At 41.8% G+C, this 23,869-nt stretch overlaps 1 protein-coding gene and 1 non-coding gene across 2 annotated transcripts in view; one reads left to right on the forward strand and one right to left on the reverse strand.

The window, feature by feature from the left end:
- The window catches only part of LOC124613405 (carboxypeptidase B-like), a 118,682-nt gene that overhangs the window by 74,606 nt on the left and 20,207 nt on the right, over window positions 1–23,869 (reverse strand). The gene's annotated exons all lie outside the window — the stretch shown is intronic.
- Window positions 4,412–4,486, forward strand: Trnas-cga. Its single transcript has one exon. It is a non-coding gene; the product is annotated as a tRNA-Ser (tRNA).

A 23,869-nucleotide genomic window follows, 5' to 3' on the forward strand; every position in this document is an offset into this window, starting at 1 on the left:
AGGGCTTGCTTTGCATGGCCACCACGTTCACCCAACATAACGCCATGCGATTTTTTTCCTTTGGGGCTTCATCAAGGATCGTGTGTACATGCCTCCGCTGCCAGCAGACCTCCTTGAATTAAGAAACCGGATAGAAGCAGCTGTTGCTACAATCACTAAAGACACACTTATCAATGTTTGGGAAGAACTCGGCTATAGACTTGATGTGTGCCATGTGACAAATGGTGCTCACAACGAACATTTGCAAGGTTCTTGGTAAAACGGTTTGAGTTGCTTTTTCATTTGACATATCATTTATAACTGTATGTTTAATATAATACATATTAAAAGCATTAAAACCCCAATATTCATTTATAAACACCCTGTATTTATTTTATTGAATAATGTTACCAAACATATTGCTTTTCTCTGTCACATGTAATAAACAATTCTGTAACTTGAGTGGTTCATGAGCAGAGAATCTTAGAAGAGTAATACAGAAGGTGAAGGTAAGTCCCCTGTGGGCTGTGGGGCCTGGCAGCACTAAAAGTGGTGATAATCCTGGTGGTCGTGCCGTAGTTTGGTTGCACGTTGGCCGATGGAAAGAACTGATTTGGGGGCCTTCTGTTTGTCCATTAATGCCATATTTGCGGAGAATGAAACCCATCTTCTGGAAACGATGTTATTACTGTACCAAAATCTGGATCAAAGCATTGTAATTACCTCCTGCTGAATCTGTATTGCCATGGTGGCTGAGGGCTGGCTTTTGATTGTATTTTGAAAGACTGAGGTCACCTATGTTGGCTGCGACTACGCACAATGTAACATAGTTAAGCTTGTATGTGAGTGATTTCTTTCAGATTTACGTATTTATTTGTAATGAAATTGATGAGAAGCTTGGTGTGTTCTTGTATTGCCAATAAGAACACTTGACAGTTGTTCTCCTGGGTGCACCTGATCTGTTATTTACTCCTGGGCTCACTGATGGTACTATGGTAAACTTACTTAAGATATTGACCTTCATTTTCCTTGTTTTAGTTCTGGGATTTTACATGTAACACACTGTGCAGAATTTCAGGTCTCAGTGATGTGAATTTGTAACCTACTTAACATTTTACTGCAAATTATATATTTAAGATACCTGTAAGTTTCTTGTGGTCTCTAGTCAGCAGATTAACTGCATTTTATTATGTTCGTGAACTCATTCATAATATTGAGTTTTCAAGGTAGTAAGCCCCAAGTATTTTGGGGCATTCACACGTTTGGTTGTAAAGTGTTTATAGAAGATACGTATAGCGAAGCAATGCTGCAATTAACCTCACAGGGCATGAAAATATATCTAAAACATCCAAGCGTTCTTAAAATGAAAGACTTGTTTTGTGCATTATCAATTGCCACAGACAGATTCTGACACTGGCATCAGTATGTGAGAGGAGCGTTCTATGAATTTGTTGAGTATTTGAGCATTAATAGTGTAAATATTGATCAAGTGAACAATGTATCAATGTTTGCATTCCCACTGTAGCAAAGAGTGTAAGTGTTGAGGCTGTAACAATAGAATCAGTGGAGAAAGAATTTATTGAAGGAATGCTTGTGTATGTAATTGCACTTTAGGTTTGAGTTTCATACAGGCTGAATTCAAAGCATATGAAATAATATTATTTGAATCCTTCTGTAAAGCTGGATGATTGTGTGTAAAATAAAAAAAGAAAACATGTTCTATGTATAAAGTTGTCATTATTTACATCTGCCCTACAATAACTTTAATGGCGAAAGGATCAGATGATAATAATAACATCGATATGGAAAGTAACTATTTGTTTATTATCAGATACAATGCATTTCCTTTTTCAAAAAATAGATTGTATAATTGCAGAGTACTTTTGTTTACAATTTTTGTTTACATGACAACAACAACTGATCTACTACACACTATTTACAGCAGCAGAGACACATTATACTAAGGGAAAAGGACAATGATTTTTTTATTTACAATATTTACAGAGTACAGGGATTAGCGGCAGCAGGTGAAGAACCACACACATACAAAGACACAAAATGTATACAATTTTTGTTCTTTTTACCAACAGACACAATGTGCAGTTGTGTACATGGTGCACATAATACGCATAATATACACACACACACACACACACACACACACACACACACACACATACACACACACACAAAATCCCTCAAATGAACAGCATTTGAAAGGGGGGGTTCCAATCCCATTTGCACAGATGAAGCATTTGTTTCCATGGCACGACAGGCCATCATTCAGTTGAAGAGCCCAATGGCCTAAAGGCTACTTGCTGCGCCATGTGAGGAGATTGATCATCAGAAAACAGGCGCTTCTCATAGACTTCGATCATGAGTGCCTGTGATGTCACACGATCCACATGCTTAGCCTGTCTCTGGGTGGTATTTGCATCTACACGGTATGCATACATATTCGACCTCAGCCCTGTAACTCCACAGCCTGTGAGACATTTGCCTCGTCTTTCATCAGACCCATAACATTCTCGCTCTGAGGTGATATACCATAAGGATAATCGGCTTCAAATCCAGACGTCAAATTCACTTGGACTGCCCCTAATTACTTCATATGAACCACAGCCTTTAAAAGACTAGATGAAACTGTCTTATCCAAATAAAGTAACTTGACATCACCAAATCTTGGGTTTGTAGATTTAATGGAATCAGTGCATGTGGCATTTGGAGAGATCAAGAACGCATATACTGACATAAAAGGCCTCGTGAACTCCACTGAAACCTTAACTATTTCCACAGAGACTGATCCTTCGCTGAAGATTGTGGACCACTTAAAATTTGGCCTAGTGATGTAATCTCTTGCTCATCCCAATGGTAATATATAAATATCGTAAAGGTTTCAAGCATTCTCCATGCTTTCATTAATTTATTCATTAATTTATAAAAATGTTTTTAAAATCACATGTCACAAGAGCCCCCTCCGGTGTTCAAACCAATATACTCCTTCAACTAGGGATGTTGACAAAGGAGGTGCTCTGAGTGATTCTAAGAAGTCGCAACCCAAACCTGAAACACTGCTCGAGGTTCCTGTCCTGTAGAATGTATCTCAGCTTCTTCACCAGCTTTATCAACAGCTAGGGGATGGAACCATATCGCAGGACTAGGCACTCTGGACACAATGGCAGGTGGGTGTGCTAGTCACGCAGATCGGTGGGATATTCTAGGTCTGCCTCCAGAACTTATTCCTTAGCAGCATCAGCAGCCGCATTCAGGATCTTAACCTTCAATTTGAAGATTTCATCATTGGACAGCCATCGGACCCTCCAAGCGGCAGAGTTTGTTGCGTGGCCTGTTCATAGAGATTGTTTACATCAAATTAAAGTATGTAACAAAAATCGTCAGACAGCTTGAACTCCTTCCCACTCAGTCGCCGTTTTTTCTCCTTGACATATCTGTGGACTCACTGGCAAAGTCCCCCATGAATCCTGCATACGACAAAAAAGCAACATATCAACAGAGTTCAATATTTTGAGGTTCGAATGTATCTTTTACAAAATTGCGTCCCATGAAAGCGCCGGTGCAGTGTAATAGGAGCCAGGATTCATAGTTTATGTGCCCTCTAAATCAGAGATGTCGAACTCCTGTCAAACAAATATTCATACGAAAATACCACCTTCTTCGTTACCAGCTGAAACTTTGCATCATCGTGAAATGGAGGTCGAGTGATATGCGTGTACTATCGATGCATCATATCAGCAAGATTCTGGAAAGGCGCCTGCATAAATTATAGCGAGTCCAGAAAGTGGCACGATATTCTAGGTGTTATTCGCTTGAAAAATGAAATGTATTTTTCAACATTTTCGAGTATGATACTGACCTTTTCATTCTACAATCTGAAAGCACCCAAGTGCTCAACAAGAAAGTGAGCATCACGCCCACTCAGATTATGAAATAAGACAGGTATATGTAGTGGCAAGTTGCGAGTGTTGTGAGCTGCACCATGAAACTTCTCCATTAGATGATAGTGTCTCTACATGGGATTTCTGCTTTTCTGCCGAAAGGCAGATCACAAATATGACTAGAATGAAATTTTCACTCTACAGCGGAGTGTGCTGATATGAAACTTCCTGGCAGATTAAAACTATGTGCCGGACCGAGACTCGAACTCGGGACCTTTGCCTTTCGCGGGCAAGTGCTCTACAAACTGAGCTACCCAAGCACGTCTCATGCCCCGTCCTCACAGCTTTAATTGCGCCAGTACCTCGTCTCCTACCTTCCAAACTTCACAGAATCTCTCCTGTGGCTGTGTCTCCGCAATATCCTTTCTTCCAGGAGTGCTAGTTCTGCAAGGTTCGCAGGAGAGCTTCTGCGAAGTTTGGAAGGTAGGAGACGAGGTACTGGCGGAATTAAAGCTGTGAGGACGGGGCGTGAATCGTGCTTGGGTAGCTCAGTTGGTAGAGCACTTGCCCGCGAAAGGCAAAGGTCCCGAGTTCGAGTCTCGGTCCGGCATATAGTTTTAATCTGCCAGGAAGTTTCACGAATATGACCTTTAACTGCCTGTTTGTATAAGGTATCATTCTCCTGCGAGTTAGTCTTTGGAAGATGCCTGCTATACAGGCCATCAACATCCCATGCACATTTTTCGAGCTCAAAGAGGAACCATCGTGCAGGATTGTCCTCGACATAGGAGTCAAATATGTGGTGAGCATACAACTTAATGTGCTGCCACATACGGTACGTGTCGTTCTGTGAAAGTGGTGTGAGCGATTCGGTTCACCTTTACAGTGCGCCAAAGGAACTAGTAAAGGCTCAAAGTCAGTGTATACAACAAAAGATCATCGTTCCTGGTGGTAAGCATTCTTAAATTTTAAGAACTTTTTATCATCAGTGGACATTTACACATGTACCAGTACAGCAATCAATCAGATGTCTTTATAAATGCCCACACTTCTTCAAACAATTGAGATTTCTGCAGTAAACGACATTTGGGTGGTAAGTAGGTGGGGCATGTTTTTGATGCAGGCATAGTGTTGCTTCTCACCTTTGGAGAAGAGCATAAAATCTATATGTTTAGGATGCGGACCTGCTACTTGGTAAAAGTAGAAGGTTCCAACTACTTTATTCTTCTGACTTGTGTATTGTTTATTGAACTGGGGGCCTACAAACGACAGAGACGCTTCGTCCAGCCGTAGTCCTCAGTGGTTCACAACCCCACAACAGGCCACAGCAGTCCACCCATCCTACCAGCAATCCCACACCGAACCCAGGTTTATTATGCGATTCGGCCCCCAGTGTACGCCACAGGGAACGTCTCACACCAGACGAGTGTAACCCCAATGTTAGCATGGTAGAGTAATTGTGGTGCACGTGTACGATGAGAAAGTGTTTGTGCAGCAATAGCCGACATAGTGTAACTGAGGCGGAATCAGCCCGCATTCGCCAAGGCAGACGGAAAACCGTCTTAAAAACCATCCTCAGGCTGGCTGGCACACCGGATCTCGACACAAATCCGCCGGGCGGATTCGAGCTGGGAATCCGCACGTCTTCCCGCTCGGGAAGCACCGCGTTAGACCGTGCGGCTAGCCGGGGAGGCATCTTCTGACTTGCTTTTCTTTTTATATACATGCAAACTAAAGCAAGTAATTAGGATTCGGCTTCTCTAATTTTGGCAGGTCTTAGATGTGGTGGGGAATGAGATGCCTTCGAAGTTATAATGCCTGCAGATGTTAGATGTCTTGTATGTTTCAGAGCTGCTGCATTTTATTGAGTACTTCCTTTTACAAGACAGAAGTGACCATGCGAAGCAATATTTATCCCCCTTCTTGGTATTCTGGACATTAATGAATCCCTATTTAGAACAATACTCTCCGTAAGACGGATGAAATTGGAAACACCAGTAACTGGATCAAAAATATGTGACTACACGACAAGGTGGAGTATGCAGCTGAGCACCTGATCAGAGCCTCTTCCCTTCATAAAGGAAAAACACTTCAATATGATGCTTTCGGTGAAAGTTCCATACCACTCTGCACTTATAACGTCCTGCAATATAACACCATTCTTCCCCCAGTTTGATCATACTCGTCTCTGCAGTATCATTGCCGCCGTATTTGTGGCGATGCAACAGCTCTCAATACAAAACTACCTTGCACCTGATGGCAGCGGTAGCTGGGCATTGATGATTTCAGGAGGCTCCCTTCCCAACACTGCTTGACAGGCATGAAGGGAGGTAGTCGGATCTCGAAATCCAGCATCGACGTTATCAATGGGAGATTGTAAGATCCTATCTCTGAGAGGACAAGGAACGACAGAGTTGTCTAATGTGGCTGCATGATTTACATGGTGTTGATAAACAAGACGAGCTGTAATGGTGCTGCTGCTAGGCTGTGGACAGGTTGACAGTGGTGATACTGACAGTACCGCCTTGCTACCACCAGACAGGAGGTGTTAGCCTGTCACCTCAGTTAACGTGATGCAGACACTGATGGTACCACCCTCGACGCAGACATCTATGGCACCGCCTGCTACTGCTAGACTATGGGCGTATCCTGATGGCTCCAGCTGATGTGATGCAGATGGTAGTGCCATCACCTTGCTACCGCTAGGCTGGGGGCAGTAGCCTGACGGTCCTAGATGAGGTGATTCAGACATCGACAGCACTGCCCTGCCTCCGCTAAGCTGAGGTGACATAAGTGTCTACACACTCGTCAATGAATGGTCCAGCACTTCTGGAAGCTACCAATAAGCCCTCTGCAATTGAAGAAATAGCAGAATTCATTAATATCACACATAGACAGAAGATATAGACATTTACATCCAATAATAATAATGTCTAATATGTAGAGATTCACAGATGATAAGTGCTTTGAGCCACTCATCTCCGTCATTATTAATCGTAATATTAGATGTAGTATATTCCATGTTTTGTTACTGTTTTCCTTGCAATATCAATGTCAAGTTCACCAAAAAAATGAAAAAATCATTCTACGCAGCAACCATAAAAATTATTAATATTGACAGAAAAGTAGTAATACTACGACTCACGCATGTGCCTCTCAGTGGCTGGCGCCGACCACTATGAACTCTGACTACAGTAAAATTGTGTTGTTACTTGTGGTAACTCATGCAGAACTTCGAAACCCATGTGCCCTGAGAGGAAAATAGCGTTAGTTTACTGTGAATGGCATTTAATCAGTCACCAATGATTGGACCAAAACTCCATGAGCTCTGAGTGCAAGAGGGTATAATAAGCGCTTGTTGTGGTAGATCAATATCGCTCTGTTCACCTGTAGCAAAAACAAAGGAACACATTGATATCACATGCAAACAAGAAAACAAAAAGAACAAATTACACACACAAAACAAAAAATCTTACTTTCGCCTTCACGTAAATCATTCTTGAGAAACGCCATTATCTCATCATCGAAAAGTGGCGACGTTGAGATTGGAACCACGTTGTCAGCATCCAACAAATGAGTGCTCTTACCAGCACTTCGTCATCAGCTTGAGCAGAACGCTTCATGGCTGATCAGACTGAAATGAGAAGGAGTCATTCAGAGCTTATTATTTATATATAGGTGGCACGTGCTCCTGGGTAAAGATACACATGTACCGAGAGTGCCAGAAGTCTGCATTCACGTAATTTTTTTTTTTCCAGCGAGCGTACCGTACTCATCTACATGTACCATGCATTTTTCCTGTGAGCGTGAGTTACCTGTAGTTCAAACATGAAAGTACGTGAAATCCAACACGGCTGAATGGTAATACGTGCACATTCATGATACTTGTAATTCGCTACTTTTGCACGTATCACTATGCATGCATACGATTTACCGCGATAATGTCTCAGGTGAGTCGGCATAATCTAACCAACATCGACTTGCCTGTCGATAACTCTAGCTGCATCTTCATCTACATCTACAAAGACACTCCGCAAGCAACCACACGGCACGTGGCGGAGTGCATCCCGTACCACTACTTGTCACTTCCCCTCCAGTTCCACTCACAAATAGAGCGAGGGAAAACGACTATCTATACGCCCCCCTTGAGGCCTAATTTGACGTTTCTTATCTTCGTGATCCTTACGCGCGACGTATGTTGGCGACAGTAGAATCGTTCGGCAGGCAGCTTCAAATATCGTGCCTCTAAATTTTTGCAATAGTATTCTCGAAAATAACGTCGTCTTCCCTCCAGGGATTCCCATATGAGTTCCCGAGGCATCTCCGTAACACTTACGTGTTGTTCGAATCCACCTGAATTACTACGATGTCTTCCTTCAATCTGACCTGGTACGTATGCCAAACACTCGAGTAGTACCAGCATCCTACATGCGGTCTGCTTTACAGGTGAACCACATTTTCCTAAAATTCACCCAATAAACTGAAGTCGACGACTTGCCTTCCCTACCACAATTTTCACATGCCCGTTCCACCTCATATCGCTTTGCAACTTTACGCTCAGATATTTAAACGACTTGACTGTGTGAAGCATGACAATACTAATACTGTATCCGAACATTACAGGTCTGTTCTTGCACTCATTCGCATTAACTTACATTTTCCCCACATATAGGGCTAGCTGCCATTCATCACACCAACCGGAAATTTTGTCTAAGTCGTCTTGCATCTTCCCACAGTCTCTCAACTTCGACACTTTGTTGTAAACCATGGCATCATCAGCAAACAACCGCAGATTGCTGACCACCCTGTCCGCCAAATCATTGATGTATGTAGAGAACAACAGCGCTCCTGTCGCATTTTCCTGGGGCATTCCTTATTATGCCCTTGTCCCTGATAAGCACTCGCCGTCGAGAACAACATACTGGGTTTTATTATTTAGGAACCACTCATATATTTGTGAACTTAACCCGTATACTCGTATCCTCGTTAATAGCCTGCAGTGGGGCATCGTGTCAAACGCTTTCCGGAAATCTAGAATATGGAATCTGCCTGTTGCCCTTCATCCCTGGTTCTCAGTATACCATGTGCGAAAAGGGAAGGCTCAGTCTCGCATGAGCGATGCTTTCCAAAGCCATAATGATACGCGGACATAAGCTTCTTAGTCTCAAGAAAGTTTAATGTATTCAAACTGAGAATATGTTCAAGGATTCTGCAGCAAACAGAAATTAGGCATATTGGTCTGTAATGTGCGGGTCCGTTCTTTTACCTTTCTTATATACTAGAGTCACTTGCGCTTTTTTCCAGTTGCTTGAGACTTTGTGCTGGGCGAGATATTCACGATAAATGCAAGCGAGGGAAGGGTACAATGCCGTAGAGTTCTCTTTGTAAAATCGAACTGGGATTCCATCCGGACCTGTTGGTTTATTTGTTTTCAAATATTTCAGATGTTTCTCTACGCCAGGTATGCTTATTTCTATATCGTCCATATGGAAGTCTGTCCGATGATCAAAGGATGGTATGTTTTGTTGGTTTATTTGTTTTCAAATATTTCAGATGTTTCTCTACGCCAGGTACGCTTATTTCTATATCGTCCATACGCAAGTCTGTCCGATGATCAAAGGAAGGTATGTTTATATGGTCCTCCTGTGTGAACGATTATTTGAACGTGAAATTTAAGACTTTGGTTTTCGTTTTGCTGTCTTTAGCTGCCACATTAGACCAACAAGGGGCTGATGGGGAAGCCTTGGACCGGCTTAGCCATTTTACAAACGACCAGAATCTTCTCGAGTTCTCTGCCAGATCTTTTGCTAAAGTGTGACGGTAGTAGTTGTTGTTTCCATCGCTCATAGATCTTTTCACCGACTCACGAATCTCTACTAATCTTCGCATATCATCATTTGTGCGTCCCCTTTTGAACCTAGAGTGCAACATTCTCTGCTTCCTCAGCATCCGTCGAATTTCGTTATTAAACCATGGTGGTATTTTCCATCCTTTATCCACTTACTAGGCACGTAAGTCTCCAGACCATTATTTACAATTTGCTTAAACTTTGCCCATAATTCCTTTACATCCATCCCACTGGAACTAAGTGATGCCAGTTCACTGTTTAACTGAGATGTTAATAGCCGCTTATCTGCTCTATCTAGTAGAAACACTCTCCTAGCCTTCTTGACTGATTAATTAGCTTTCGTAACGATACTTGTTATAACGACATCATGATCGCTATTAGCCGCTTCTTTGCTGGCATTGTTGATAAGGTCCGGCCTATTTGGAGCTACAAGGTCTAAGACATTTCCATTACGTGTGAGCTGCCGAGCTAGCTGCTCAAGATAATTTTCAGAAAACGTCTTCAAAAGCATTTCTCAAGACTGACTGTCTGTACGCCCACCCCTCGCCCCTCCCCGCCCTTGGGTTGATGACGTAGACATCCCAGTCTACACTCGGCAGGTTAAAGTCGCCTCCAACTTATATTGCATGATCCGGGTATTTACACGTTATTGACTGTAGACTTTCTTTGAATGACTCTAGAACTGTCACACCGGAATCGTGTGGCCGGTAAAATCATCAAACAATTATCTTAGTTTCACCTAGACCAGACGACTTCACTGTCACACTCAACTTCGACCTCTGAGACAATATTTTTGTCTTCTGCAGTGAACAGTCCCCCTTCTATGGCCTATAATTTATCTTTTCGATTTACGTACCACGACTCGCTAAATATCTCACAGTTTTACACTTCGAGTTTCAGCCAGCTCTCGATCCCAGTAATAATTTGAGTGCGAAAACTTTCCAGGAGGACAGTAAATTCGGGAACTTTATTGAGATACCTCGACAGTTTACTGACAAAACTGTGACAGTTGAAGTATTTTTATTCTGAACGCCGTTTGGTTTCCCTTGCTGTGAATCGACTGGCGAGTGTTCATTAACCCACCTCAAACTACAGCCTAGCCTAAAAAACCCTCATTTGTACTCACAGCATTTCTATGCTTATGAGCTACAGCCATCGTGTAGCTCGTCGCAAAGAGCCCCACAAGCTGCGTCTTTGCTAGGAGTTCAGCTGAAAGCGTAAGTTAAATACTCACTACTCACCTAAAACCTGTAAGTGAAGAGGCAGAAACGAAAGTAGGGAGTGAATAAATAAATACTAAGACTTCTTAAAAAAGAAGGAATTTGATTATTAATAAGCCAAATAAATGATAGTTGTATATTTTACGAAGCGTTCATAAACCCATGTTATCCGTATCTCTTCTTCAACTGCTTGAGGGCAGGACATCCTTCTGTTTCCAGATCTTGCATAGATGCACATTTACAAATTTCATGAAGCAAGGAAATATTGTCTCAGCCTTTGACGCAAACTACGCTATTACTATGATCATACGCTCAGAGTGACGACACCATATCTTCATAGACCATCCCTTCATTGTACCAGCAATTTGCATGGTAAAATCGTGTCAACAACGCCGCTGTTTTTCGAGTTTTAGTACGCTGCGCTAAGTTAAACCGTTTGAGTGAAGCAACAATTTATTATGGAATACCACTTTACTACTTGTACGATGTTGGAGAATGCAAGGAACGCCACATCCGTGAACACAAATTGTCCGCATTCATCGTAGAACCCTTGGGTGTCTGCAACGTTCTTTGCTCTTTGAGATATTTTTGCATAATGTGTTATATCTTGTGTAACGCCTCTACATATTTCATACTACAAGTCAAAGAATTCCTGTTAGTGGCGAGTAGTTTGTGAAATGATTATGCAGTATTAATACATATGCTGCAGTGCCTGCAGGGATGATTCGAATTCAGTAGGTATGTCCACTCTTCCAGTCTTCACCGCTCGTGTTGCTTTGATCATCCTGTCACCACTATGGGTAATAATTCCTTAAACTACTGCAGGCTAAGTGCGCATCTGAAACCATCATCGCTCTTGAAATATGGATATAAAATCTTATGTACATATCATTTAATAGTCTTTATGCGCTTCAGCTCCAGTAAATTATTTGTTGCTGTAAATTATTGAATGGAAAAATTGGGTGCTAGGTAAACTCTAGCACTGCTCAGTTTACAGTTGTAAAATCTGCTTGAATCATTTTCAAAATTCCCTTCCTGCCTGTTTGCAGCGCCATAATAAGAAACTGAGGTGTTTCTAGCTGGCCAGAGCTCTTAACAGTCCATGCCTGGCAAGACTACTGTGGAAGCGTCGGATACACCGGCAACTCCCATGAACAGAAAGTTAAGGGCAGTTGTACTCCGGAATTCAGAATACGTAGGAGTTTCAGATTCTCTCCGTCTGACAGCAATAGGTATGGTAGCTTCCATATCAATTTATCCAGCACAGTTTTATACTCTTCTTTCCCGTGTCATGGAATGTACGAGTTCTTATCTGTAGTGCTTTGAACTAGAACCCGCTCCTGCATACGATTGCTGTCTTCAAAGGAGCCCACTAACATTTTGAGTGAAATTCACACACTAAAGAAATTACCTATCGATTCGTCTATGGAGCATCCTGCATTTTGTAGAGCATTCAGGTCCGATATTGATGCAGAGATTATGTCTTAACTGCACATGTGATTCCAAAGTTTCTGGTATTGTATATTTCAACTCTATTAAGTTCTTATATCATTTCTTTAAATAGAAAGGTGAATGCAATAGGTGTAAAAAAACATATTACTGATGATACAGCGGCCATATTAGGTGTAAATACCCCATCCAAATATAGAAAGCTCTTGCTTGAAAGTGTGAGCTCATCTTACTGTATAATAAGTGGTACCTTATCGTTATTATTAAACATTGCTGAGGCAAACGTTTTGTGGGCGTAATAATCGTGGCTAATGATATTCTTGTCATTTTGAACTGGAGTTATTACATCCTGTGATGTCATCGTGAGATTTCACTCCAATTGACTTAAGATACGCATAATCCTCGCGTATTTTCCGGTTTTGTTTCCGGTGATGGCTATGTATGCTGAATGTACTTAATACCCACAATTTTGCTTTAGATGAAGACATACTATAATTTAAGTTTCGTTCTGATCTACGATATACAGTTCGAGGTGGTCTAATGTCTGAACAGTCACAGCAAGATATATTGGATTACTAGGAACCTCTGTACATTTGTAAACAGTACCCACTATAGGGAATAATGCGTATATAGCATGCGGTAATCTGTCATTGAGGAACGAATCCTACTGATTGGCAGTACGTCCACTGGCTGATATGACTCTTTAAATTTTTTCAGTATTGTGCACTAGCACTAGTACGCTTGAGAAACCTTGTCCTGTCTCTTCTGTTGTTTGTATTTCCGTTTTGAACGTATTAAAGTTTGTATGTTGCTCAAATACTTTTACGAATCGTTTTATATACGCAATTAAATAGTAAGTGTCGTAGGAGCCCTGTTCCCTAGACGCAGTTTATTGTTTAGCTCAGTGACATTATCAATACTGTTGTATGTTTCCAGACCGACCAATGCTATACTACACTTGCCCCCGGTAAGATCTGCTGGAAGGAACTAGTTCGCTTTTAATTTAAACGAACCCTGTTTTACAGTTAAAGTGAATGATAGCGAAACAAGACCTCAAATGGCCCAGTGGCGTGCATACTGTCTGTCTTTATGCAATTCTCAGGAGGAGCTTGAGGCAGAAATGTCTACAGAGGTATGAATTGAAGTCTTGGTAGTTACGAAAATTATACAACACCTAGTTCCTGTTGGTGAAGAGCCAAAGCAGTTCTTTGTGCGGTCTTAAATCGCCGAATGAGTCAAAATATTAGATAGTATTTTGCGTGAGATCCATATCCTCACACAACATCTAGATTGACAATTCCACATTCTTTGGATTTCCTCATTGCCTCAAGCAATACACCCGCATAAACACGCCGCGAAATTTTGGGACTTCAGTTTTCTGACGAGTTTTAGCAGATCTATATTTGTAAGCGATCTGGCTGGTAGTATCGCTATGGACTTCCTTTCTGTATATGTGCAATCCAAGCCTTTTCTTATATGGTTAAATATACGCCTTTACTGATAGCGAAGGCCTCCATGACAAAAATATGCCTTTTAACGTCTTGTAATTGCTTCTCAACGTTTCGTGCTTTCGTTACTGCTTGAGTTATTGCAACAGGTGTCCTGCTAACGAACCAAAGGCTGATAGCTCAGCAAAGGCAGGGATTAGAAACGGAATTATTCCTCCAGGTGTCTTTGATATTGGCAGGATCTTGTGCGTTTTAATATGTCTTTTCCTTCCTCCGCTCTGCCTCAAGGAACCTTTCGCCGCTGTCACCGATTATTTGATGCTTTTTTTTAACATTCCATAGGTTTTTCCATCTTCTTTAGTGTGTGTCCAGCTGCAGTCATTATTATCTTTAAGGTTATGGCAGCACCCAATTTCAGTTTTGCACATATTGCCGTATTGAACATGGATGCAGCAATTCGTTGTCCTATGCCAGTGTCCTTCCTTCAGTGTATCTGCCTAGCCTTAGCAGCTGAAGTTTCATCTGCAACGCCACGATCTTGATTTGTAGCATAAGCAATGTCGTGCTTCTTGCATGCGTTGTCTAGGATATTAATTCCCTTACCACCAAGGGCTAGGCACTGTTTCAATTACGTTCCATGTCCACAAAAACTGTATCCAGGGAAATAAAGTTTGAGTGGTAGATTCTCGAGAATACCGCCTTCATCTCTGCTGACGCGTTTCCTAGCACTCATGTCACGTTACTGCCTGGTCTGTGGTCTGTGTGTCCTGTTATACACCAAGTTGCGAGCGTTCACCCAACTGTTGTGCTTTGCCTTGTTCCCTCGACGTCTTAAGATCCGCTCTACGTGGGACGCGTTCGGTTCGCAGCTTTTCTGTGATTCCTCTGTGTAAAAGCTGTCTGAAATTTCTTTACTGTCGCTTTCTTTTCATCTTTGATATCTCGATAAGCCAGTTTTGTAGTTCGAAGTACTACAAAATCACCTGCGTTGAACTTCTGCTTGCATGGATCCACCATCTTAATACTCTTGATTTAATATAATCCATTATGGAGTCGAGGTAGTAGTCGTCGTTATACTGGTTATCACTGTTAGCATTCAACCGCGATTCTTATACATATATTTTAACAAAGCGTTTCAAGAGACAATGCTCTCATCATCAGGTTGTAAAGTCTATGTCATGAAATTAAACGGACTAAAAAGACAAAATACTATCACAAATAGTTGGGAAGTCCATAGAGTAAAACAGAATTAAAAGTATATTGGACTGTGGGTCCTCGTCTTACATTGAAGTTGTTGACACAAGTCGATGGCCGTCCCATAGCTACCAAATATGCTGTCGCACTGTGCCGGCTCGGGAGCTGTTGTGGACTGACGTGCCTAGGTGTTGTGGCGTGGTTACAGCCGTGTGCTTGACGGTAACGCTATGCTATTGGGCGCCTTATTTCCTTATTGCATTGGTCTGCCATCGTTAGCCTCTCACAACTCCGTCAGTGACATGCTACAAGTTTAAAGTCGCATACCTACCCTAAAATAATTCTAAAAACTAGCTAAAAATCTCATTTCTTTAAAATTATCTTGTGCATTTAGAATATTGCTTTGTTTCTTTTCATGGATAGCTATCTCGAATTTCTCTAGTAAATCAAGTTTCCTCCCTTTCTTTTCTACATGCAATATTTCTACGTTAAGTTCTATGCTATTAAGGGGATGGCCTGTTTCATATACATGGTTCGCAACAGCTGATTTGTCATAATTTCCTAACCTGAACGCATCTTTATGTTCTTTATACCGGATCGCGAATGATCTTCCTGTCTGCCCTATATATTTTGCATCACAAGTTCTGCACTGAATCTTATAAACTCCCGATCTTTCAAACTTATTTCTCTTCTCGCCAATATCGTGCTTAAGGCTATACCTCACTAAGTTATTAGTCTGAAAAGCTATTTTAACATCGTATGGCTTAAAAATATTTGCTATCTTTTGTGAGGCTGTTCCGTAGTATGGCATCGTGATAATTTTCACTTTCTCTCCATCAGGTTTTTTATTTTTGCGCTTATTACTTTTCCGTAACAGTTTTTTAACCATATCTATTCTGTAACCGTTATTCATCGCTATTCTCTTAACGGTATTAATTTCAGTCTCCCTATCTTTTTCGCTCATAGGTATATTGACTGCCCTATACCGTTAACAGAATAGCGATGAATAACGGTTACAGAATAGATATGGTTAAAAAACTGTTACGGAAAAGTAATAAGCGCAAAAATAAAAAACCTGATGGAGAGAAAGTGAAAATTATCACGATGCCATACTACGGAACAGCCTCACAAAAGATAGCAAATATTTTTAAGCCATACGATGTTAAAATAGCTTTTCAGACTAATAACTTAGTGAGGTATAGCCTTAAGCACGATATTGGCGAGAAGAGAAATAAGTTTGAAAGATCGGGAGTTTATAAGATTCAGTGCAGAACTTGTGATGCAAAATATATAGGGCAGACAGGAAGATCATTCGCGATCCGGTATAAAGAACATAAAGATGCGTTCAGGTTAGGAAATTATGACAAATCAGCTGTTGCGAACCATGTATATGAAACAGGCCATCCCCTTAATAGCATAGAACTTAACGTAGAAATATTGCATGTAGAAAAGAAAGGGAGGAAACTTGATTTACTAGAGAAATTCGAGATAGCTATCCATGAAAAGAAACAAAGCAATATTCTAAATGCACAAGATAATTTTAAAGAAATGAGATTTTTAGCTAGTTTTTAGAATTATTTTAGGGTAGGTATGCGACTTTAAACTTGTAGCATGTCACTGACGGAGTTGTGAGAGGCTAACGATGGCAGACCAATGCAATAAGGAAATAAGGCGCCCAATAGCATAGCGTTACCGTCAAGCACACGGCTGTAACCACGCCACAACACCTAGGCACGTCAGTCCACAACAGCTCCCGAGCCGGCACAGTGCGACAGCATATTTGGTAGCTATGGGACGGCCATCGACTTGTGTCAACAACTTCAATGTAAGACGAGGACCCACAGTCCAATATACTTTTAATTCTGTTTTACTCTATGGACTTCCCAACTATTTGTGATAGTATTTTGTCTTTTTAGTCCGTTTAATTTCATGACATAGACTTTACAACCTGATGATGAGAGCATTGTCTCTTGAAACGCGTTGTTAAAATATATGTATAAGAATCGCGGTTAATACTGTTGTATTGTCCATTCTTAATTGTTTGGTGAGCCGTGCGTTTACATTCGTCAATGATATGTGGTAGGATGTTCAGCCATTTGTACGTCCCTTGAAGATTAAGTTCCTTCCACATCCAGTTTTTGTTCGGCCATTTCAGCCACTGGACAACACCAGTTTTCAAGATTGTAAAGCCGTGGTCTTGTGGTAACATCATTGATCAATAAAACATACTCATTTGCGTTGTAAAGCCGTGGTCTTGTGGTAACATCATTGATCAATAAAACATACTCATTTGCGGTTTCGAAAGCCGCCAGCTCTTAAATCCTGTATAATAATCAGAATTGGTAGCTCAAGACTTCCGGCATGAGAAGTCACCCTCATTCTGCTAACGGCCTTGTCTAAGGGGGCGGAGGGGCAGATAGAGGTTTCAGAGCAGTGGCTACCCCTTGGGATGGGAAACTGACCCTAAAGGTCGGAAGAATCAACATTGATCAATGGCATGAGGATGCAGAAGGTAATGGAAGCCACTGCATTAAAGACACATAACGTGTGTTCACAGGACAAGTGGTCTGTAGCTGAAAAAGTATTATGATAATCCCTCCATTTGTAAAAGATTTCATACTAGCCACCATTCGGATCTCTGGGAGGGCACTGCCAAGGGAGAGGTGACCACCAGAAAAAGACTGAATAACCAACGAAAGGATAACGTTCTACGAATTTGGGCGTGGAATGTCAGAAGCCTGAATGTGAGAGAGAAGCTAGAAAATGTGAAAAGCGAAATGCTAAGACTCAGTCTAGCCATAGTGGGGATCAGTGAAGTGCAATGGAAAGACGACAAGGATTTCTGATCAGATGAGTATATGGTAATGACAATAGCAGCAGAGAAAGGTATGAAGGGGACAGGATTCGCTATGAATCGGGAGGTAGGGCAGAGAATGAATTACTGTGAACAGATCAGTGATAGGGCGGCGCTCATCAGAATCGACAGCAAAACAACACTGACAAAGGTAGTTCAGGTATACATACCGACGTAGCAGGCCAAAGGTAAAGAGATGGAGAAAGTGTATGAGGATACGGAATGAGTAATTCAGTACGTAAACGGAGATGAAAATCTAATAGCCATGGTGGATTGGAATGCAGTTATCGCGGAAGAAGTTGAGGAAAGGGTTACGGGAGAATATGTACTTGGTAATAGGAATAAGAGATGAGAAAGAGTAATTGAGTTTTGCAATAAATTTCACGTGACAGTAGCGAATACTCTGTTCAAGGCTCACAATAGAAGGAGGTATTCTTGAAAAAGGCCGGGAGATACAGGAAGATTTCAGTAAGATTACGTCATGCTCACGCGGAGGTTCTGAAATCAGATATTGCACTGTATGGCCAACCCAGGGGCAGATGTAGACTCAGATGACAATTTAGTACCTGTGAAGAGTGGGATGAAGTTTAAGAGATTAGTCCGCAGTAATAAGTGGGCAAAGAAGTACGGAAATACTAAGAAATGAAGTGCTACGCTTGAAGTTCTCTGAGGCTACAGATAATGTGATACTTAGTAGCTCAGTACGCAGTTCAGTTGAAGAGCAATGGAAATCTCTAAAAAGGGAAATCACAGAAGTTGGGAAGAAAAACTTAGATACAAGAAGGTAACTTCGAAGGCACCATGAATGACAGCTGTCGACGAAAGAAGGACGTACTAAAATATTCCGGAAAATCCAGGAATAGAAAAATACAACTCACTAATAAAAGAAATAAACAGGAAGTACAGAAACGCTAAGGTGAAATGGCTACACAAAAAACGTGAAGAGATCGAAAAAGAAATGGCTGTCTGAAGGACTGAGTTAGCATATAGAAAAGTCAAAACAATCATTCGGTAAAATTAAAAGCAAGAGCAGCAGCATTAAGACTGCAATGGGATTTCCACTGTTCAATGCAGAGGAGAACGCGTATGGTTTGCAAGAGTACACTAAAGGTACCTACGAGGGGATGAAGTGTCTCATTATGTGACAGAACAGGGAACAGGAGTCGAAAGTGAAGAGATAGGTGATCCAGCATTAGAATCAGAATTTAAGAGCTTTGGAAGACTTCGAATAAAGCAGAAGCGATAGATAACATTCAATCGGAATTTCTAAAATCATTCGGGAAAGTGGGAGCAAAATGATTACTCACGCTGGTGTGTAAAATGTATGTGATTGATGATATGCCACCAGACTTTCGGAAAAACATCATCCACACAACTCCCAAGACTGCAAGAGCCGACAAGTCCGAGAATTATCGCACAATCAGCTTAACAGCTCATGCATCCAAGCTGATGTCAAGAATATACAGAGGAATTGAAAAGAAAACTGATGATCTGTTAGATGACCATCAGTTTGGCTTTAGGAAACGTAAAGGCACGAGAGAGGCAGTTCTGACGCAGCGGTTGATAATAGAAGCAAGACGACAGAAAAATGAAGACACATTCATAGGATCTGTCGATATGGAAAAAGACTCTACAATGTCAAATGTTGCAAGATGTTCGAAATTCTGAAGAAATTAGAGGTAAGCTATAGGGAGAGCCGGGTAATATACCAGTAGTACATGTACAAGAGCAAAGAGGGAATAATTAGTATGGACGACCAAGAACGAAGTGCTCGGGTTAAAAAGGGTGTAAGATAGGGATGGATGTAGCCTTTCGACCCCCTGTTCAATCTACACATAGAAAAAACAATGAGGGAAATAAAAGAAAGATTCATGACTGGAATTATAATTCAAGGTGAAAGTATCAGTGATACTATTCGCTGAAGACATTGCTGTACTCAGTGAAAAAGAAGATGAATTACAGGATCTACTGAATGGAATGAACAGTCTAATGAGTACAGAATATGGATTGAAAGTAAATCGAAGAAATACGAAAGTATGAGAATTAGCGGAAATGAGAACGGCGAGAAACTTAACATCAGAATCGATAGTCAGGAAGTAGATGAAATTAAGGAATTCTGCTACCTAGGCAGTAAAATAACCAATGACGGAAGGAACAAGGAGGACATAAAAAGTCGACTAGCACTGGCAAAAAGAGCATTTCTGCCCAGGAGAAGCCTACTAGCATCAAACATATGTCTTAATTTGAGGAAGAAGTTTCTGAGAACGTACATTTGGATCACAGCATTGTATGGTAGTGAGCCATGAAGGTTGTAAAACCGAAACAGAAGAGAATCGAAGCATTCGAGATGTGGTGCTACAAAAGAATGTTGAAAATTAGGTGGACTGATAAGGAAATGAATGAAGATGTTCTCTGCAGAATAGGAGAGGAAAGAAATATGTGGAAAACACTGATAAGGAGAAGAGATAGGATGATAAGACATCACGGAATACCTTTCATTGTACTAGAGGGAGTTGCAGAGGGTAAAAAGTTGTTGGGCTTTACTTTTTCAGGTGGTGAAAAATCACTGCTGGTATGTTGCTCCCCCAATGCTATGAAAAATCTCTTGCAATGGTTGATATTTTGGCTGAAATGGAGTTGTTGAAAAGATATATACATGCTCTAAGCGGACTCTCTCAGGATGTGTTAATAGTGTTTACAATATTAGTTTTCCCACAGCCTGAGGGTCCAGTAACCAATGCATGTGTAATACTGGGAGTTAATGATCGATTCGCCTGATTTTTCCGGTTTCTAGCTTCATCACTGGAGGAGCAGTCGCTTGTCGCTCACTAAAACATCCTTGTGGTGAGGTTGTTTTCTTCTTTCTGTCATGATGGTAACGGTTCATTGACATTGGAATGCAGAGGGTTTTATAAACTCTTAAATACAGCTAGTTATATGAACAAACTACATCTGGTATTGTTGAATCACACTCTTCCACATCCATTGGTGCCCAGCATTCATCGTATAGTTGAGTTATGGTAGAGAATTTGGCGTAGAATTTGGCGAGGTAGCTCTAGTAGATTACTCCACAATGTCTCAAAGAATCGATAGACATATGACTGCCACTTTGTCGACTGTCTACCTCATGGTGTATTGCATAGGTGGCATTCACTAAACTCTCAAAAGTCTACTCCTGTAGATGTATGCATTCTCTGTTGTTAAATATCTTAATTGTACCAGGGAAGTGTCCTACAGAGATTGTACGTCCATCCATTATCATCGAGGCAGAGTAAACGTTTCCATGAAACAAGGCCGAAATCTGCTTTGACATATCGTGTAGTCGATGAAAATTATCCATGGATAACATTGCTTTAAGGCCACTAAATCGAGTGTTTTCAAATACTACCACCGGGTAGAACTGCCTGTACCAACAATGACACGCTTGCACCCACTAGTGTTCGAACAATAGGTTTCACTGAACAGCATTATGTTCAAGTCAGTGATTGCTACTGCTGAAACAACTTCACCCCACCTGCAAGGAAGACACTCCTTATTAGTTAAGCCTATTTGCTTCCCCCTCCCCTATTCATCACCATCGGCGCTAATGCTTACTCTACCTCGCAACAGGAAGAGTTGATGTACGTCTTGACTTCCTCATCTTTTGACATTTCTCTCAGAAGTGAGTGAACTGTTTACCGATCGCTGTAAATACATTTTCTCGACCTCTACTACCATTATTATTACCTTATGTATGTCTAAGTTCATATTTACATCTGTGTCTACACTCTGCAACCCCCCCCCCCCCCTCCTCCCAAGAGCATAACAGAGGGTACATCCCATTGCACCAATGCTCATATGTTGTGCCATATATTGTACCACTGCTAATATAGTTGGAACATTTAGGTGGCTAGACTGCTAAGCGCCTCAGAACCAGAGGGGACACGTCAATTACTGCGTGCACTGGTACGCGCTCATTTGGCAATGCTTACATAATTGCCAACAATATTCCCATTACAATTTCTAGAACCGCACAGCAACAACAGCAAGCTGATTCAATATCTTCATCGTCAGCACTGCCATCGCGTCGTGCCAGAGACAAAAAATTAATTAATTTAATATAGGAAATTGAATGTTTAGCAGCGTAATGTAAGAATGGCGGACGTTTTTTGACACCTACAGTCGATGGCTTCATCAATCGTTCTTATTTTCAAGAATCAAATGCAGTGTGAGGATGCTGTGCCTGGATATTTAAAAAAAAAACGTACAATCTGCTACCGCTTTAACAACTAATAAAACCTAATGAAAGTTACAGGTAGAACAACACTTACACGCCTATTTCGTGGACAGGCATTTTAAACAATTCCAGCATACGTAACAGTTCATACATATTAGTTATTGTATTGTATGTTAACCAGGGATCTAGAAATAACGGAGAGGCTCCGTCCCCGCCTCAGCCGCAATGGTGCACAACCCCATGACGACTACCGCAGTCCACAACACCCCTCCGCCGCCCCACACCGAACCCATTTGTTATTGTGGTGTTCGCCTCCCCCCCTCCGCCCTCCGCCCAAGGCAACGTCTCACTCACACCAGACGAGTGTAACCCCTATGTTTGCGTGGTAGAGTAATGGTGGTGTACGCTTACGTGGAGAACTTGTTTGCGCAGCAATCGTCGACATAGTGTAGCTGACGCGGAATAAAAGGAACCAGCCCGCATTCGCCGAGGCAGATGGAAAACCGCCTTAAAACCATCCACAGCCGGTCGGATTCGTGCCGAGGACCAGGCGCTCGCCAGTCGGTGTGGCCGTGCGGTTCTAGGCGCTTCAGTCTGGAACCGCGTGACCGCTACGGTCGCAGGTTCGAATCCTGCCTCGGGCATGGATGTGTGTGATGTCCTTAGGTTAGTTAGGTTTAAGTAGTTGTAAGTCTAGGGACTGATGACCACATATGTTAAGTCCCACAGGGCTCAGAGCCATTTCACCCAACCAGGCGCTCCTTCCCACTCCGGGAAGCCATGCATTTGACCGCCCGGCTAACCGGGCGGGCATATGTTAGTTATAGTATATTGACGTCACGGATGCAGAAGCTCTAGCGCACCAGGAGCGAAGCGAGGGATGCTTCATGCAAGTTGCTAGAACATATGTCATGGGGGGTAGGGATGCTAGTAGCTGTATGCAGATGCTGTTGTCAGCGAAATATAACATGCATGCGGTGCAGGACAGGAGGGCCCTCCCCTTCCCATTCCCTCCTTGACATTAGCGTGTTGCAAGATGTCATGAATGCCCTTGGAGATAAAGAAGTACTGATGCTGGTGTCAGCGAAATATGAGAAGCGCAATTGCCTCAGTAGTAACATGATCCCAAAGGTCATTTGAAGGTTATTTCATAAGCGCTGTGTCCTACTACTGCCATCCTACTGTACAAGATCAAAATTTAAGCATCACGCACTTTCTCGAGCCCTGGCAAATTGTGCAGATCAGTTGGTTCATTTGTATTAGGTGCGGTCTAAGTTGAACGTTAGGCGGTTTATATAAGCGTCGTTTGTATATGGGATGGCGGGGAGGGGGCAGCGGCGTTGCTGAGAAAATCCCAAAAAACCATAATTTTTGGGTACGAAAAGTATCAAAGGCTGGGAGGTCAATTCTACAAATTCTGCTCATGGCAGATCGTTTTACCTTCTGTTCTTAAGATGATTTTCTTGGGAAACTTCGAAACTTCTTTCGATATCGTTATCCGTTACTGAGATTCAAGGTCCAAACTTACTGTGCTTATGCATGTAAAACATGCAGTCTGAGGTGTAAATGTAGCTTTAACTAACCTTGTGAACACATAGTAAAGGTTCTTGGACATCGCAAGTGTTCTGTGGCCAGTAGTCCATGTGATACCTGGCCAGTTGACAGTAGTTGCTTGGGGAGTGGAAGAACTAGGAAATGGGAAATTGGGCACCATTCGTGAAAGAAAATTATTAAGCCACAGGGTGCTGAAACACATTAATAAAAA

Source organism: Schistocerca americana, chromosome 4 (assembly GCF_021461395.2).
Source record: "Schistocerca americana isolate TAMUIC-IGC-003095 chromosome 4, iqSchAmer2.1, whole genome shotgun sequence".
NCBI lineage: Eukaryota > Metazoa > Arthropoda > Insecta > Orthoptera > Acrididae > Schistocerca > Schistocerca americana.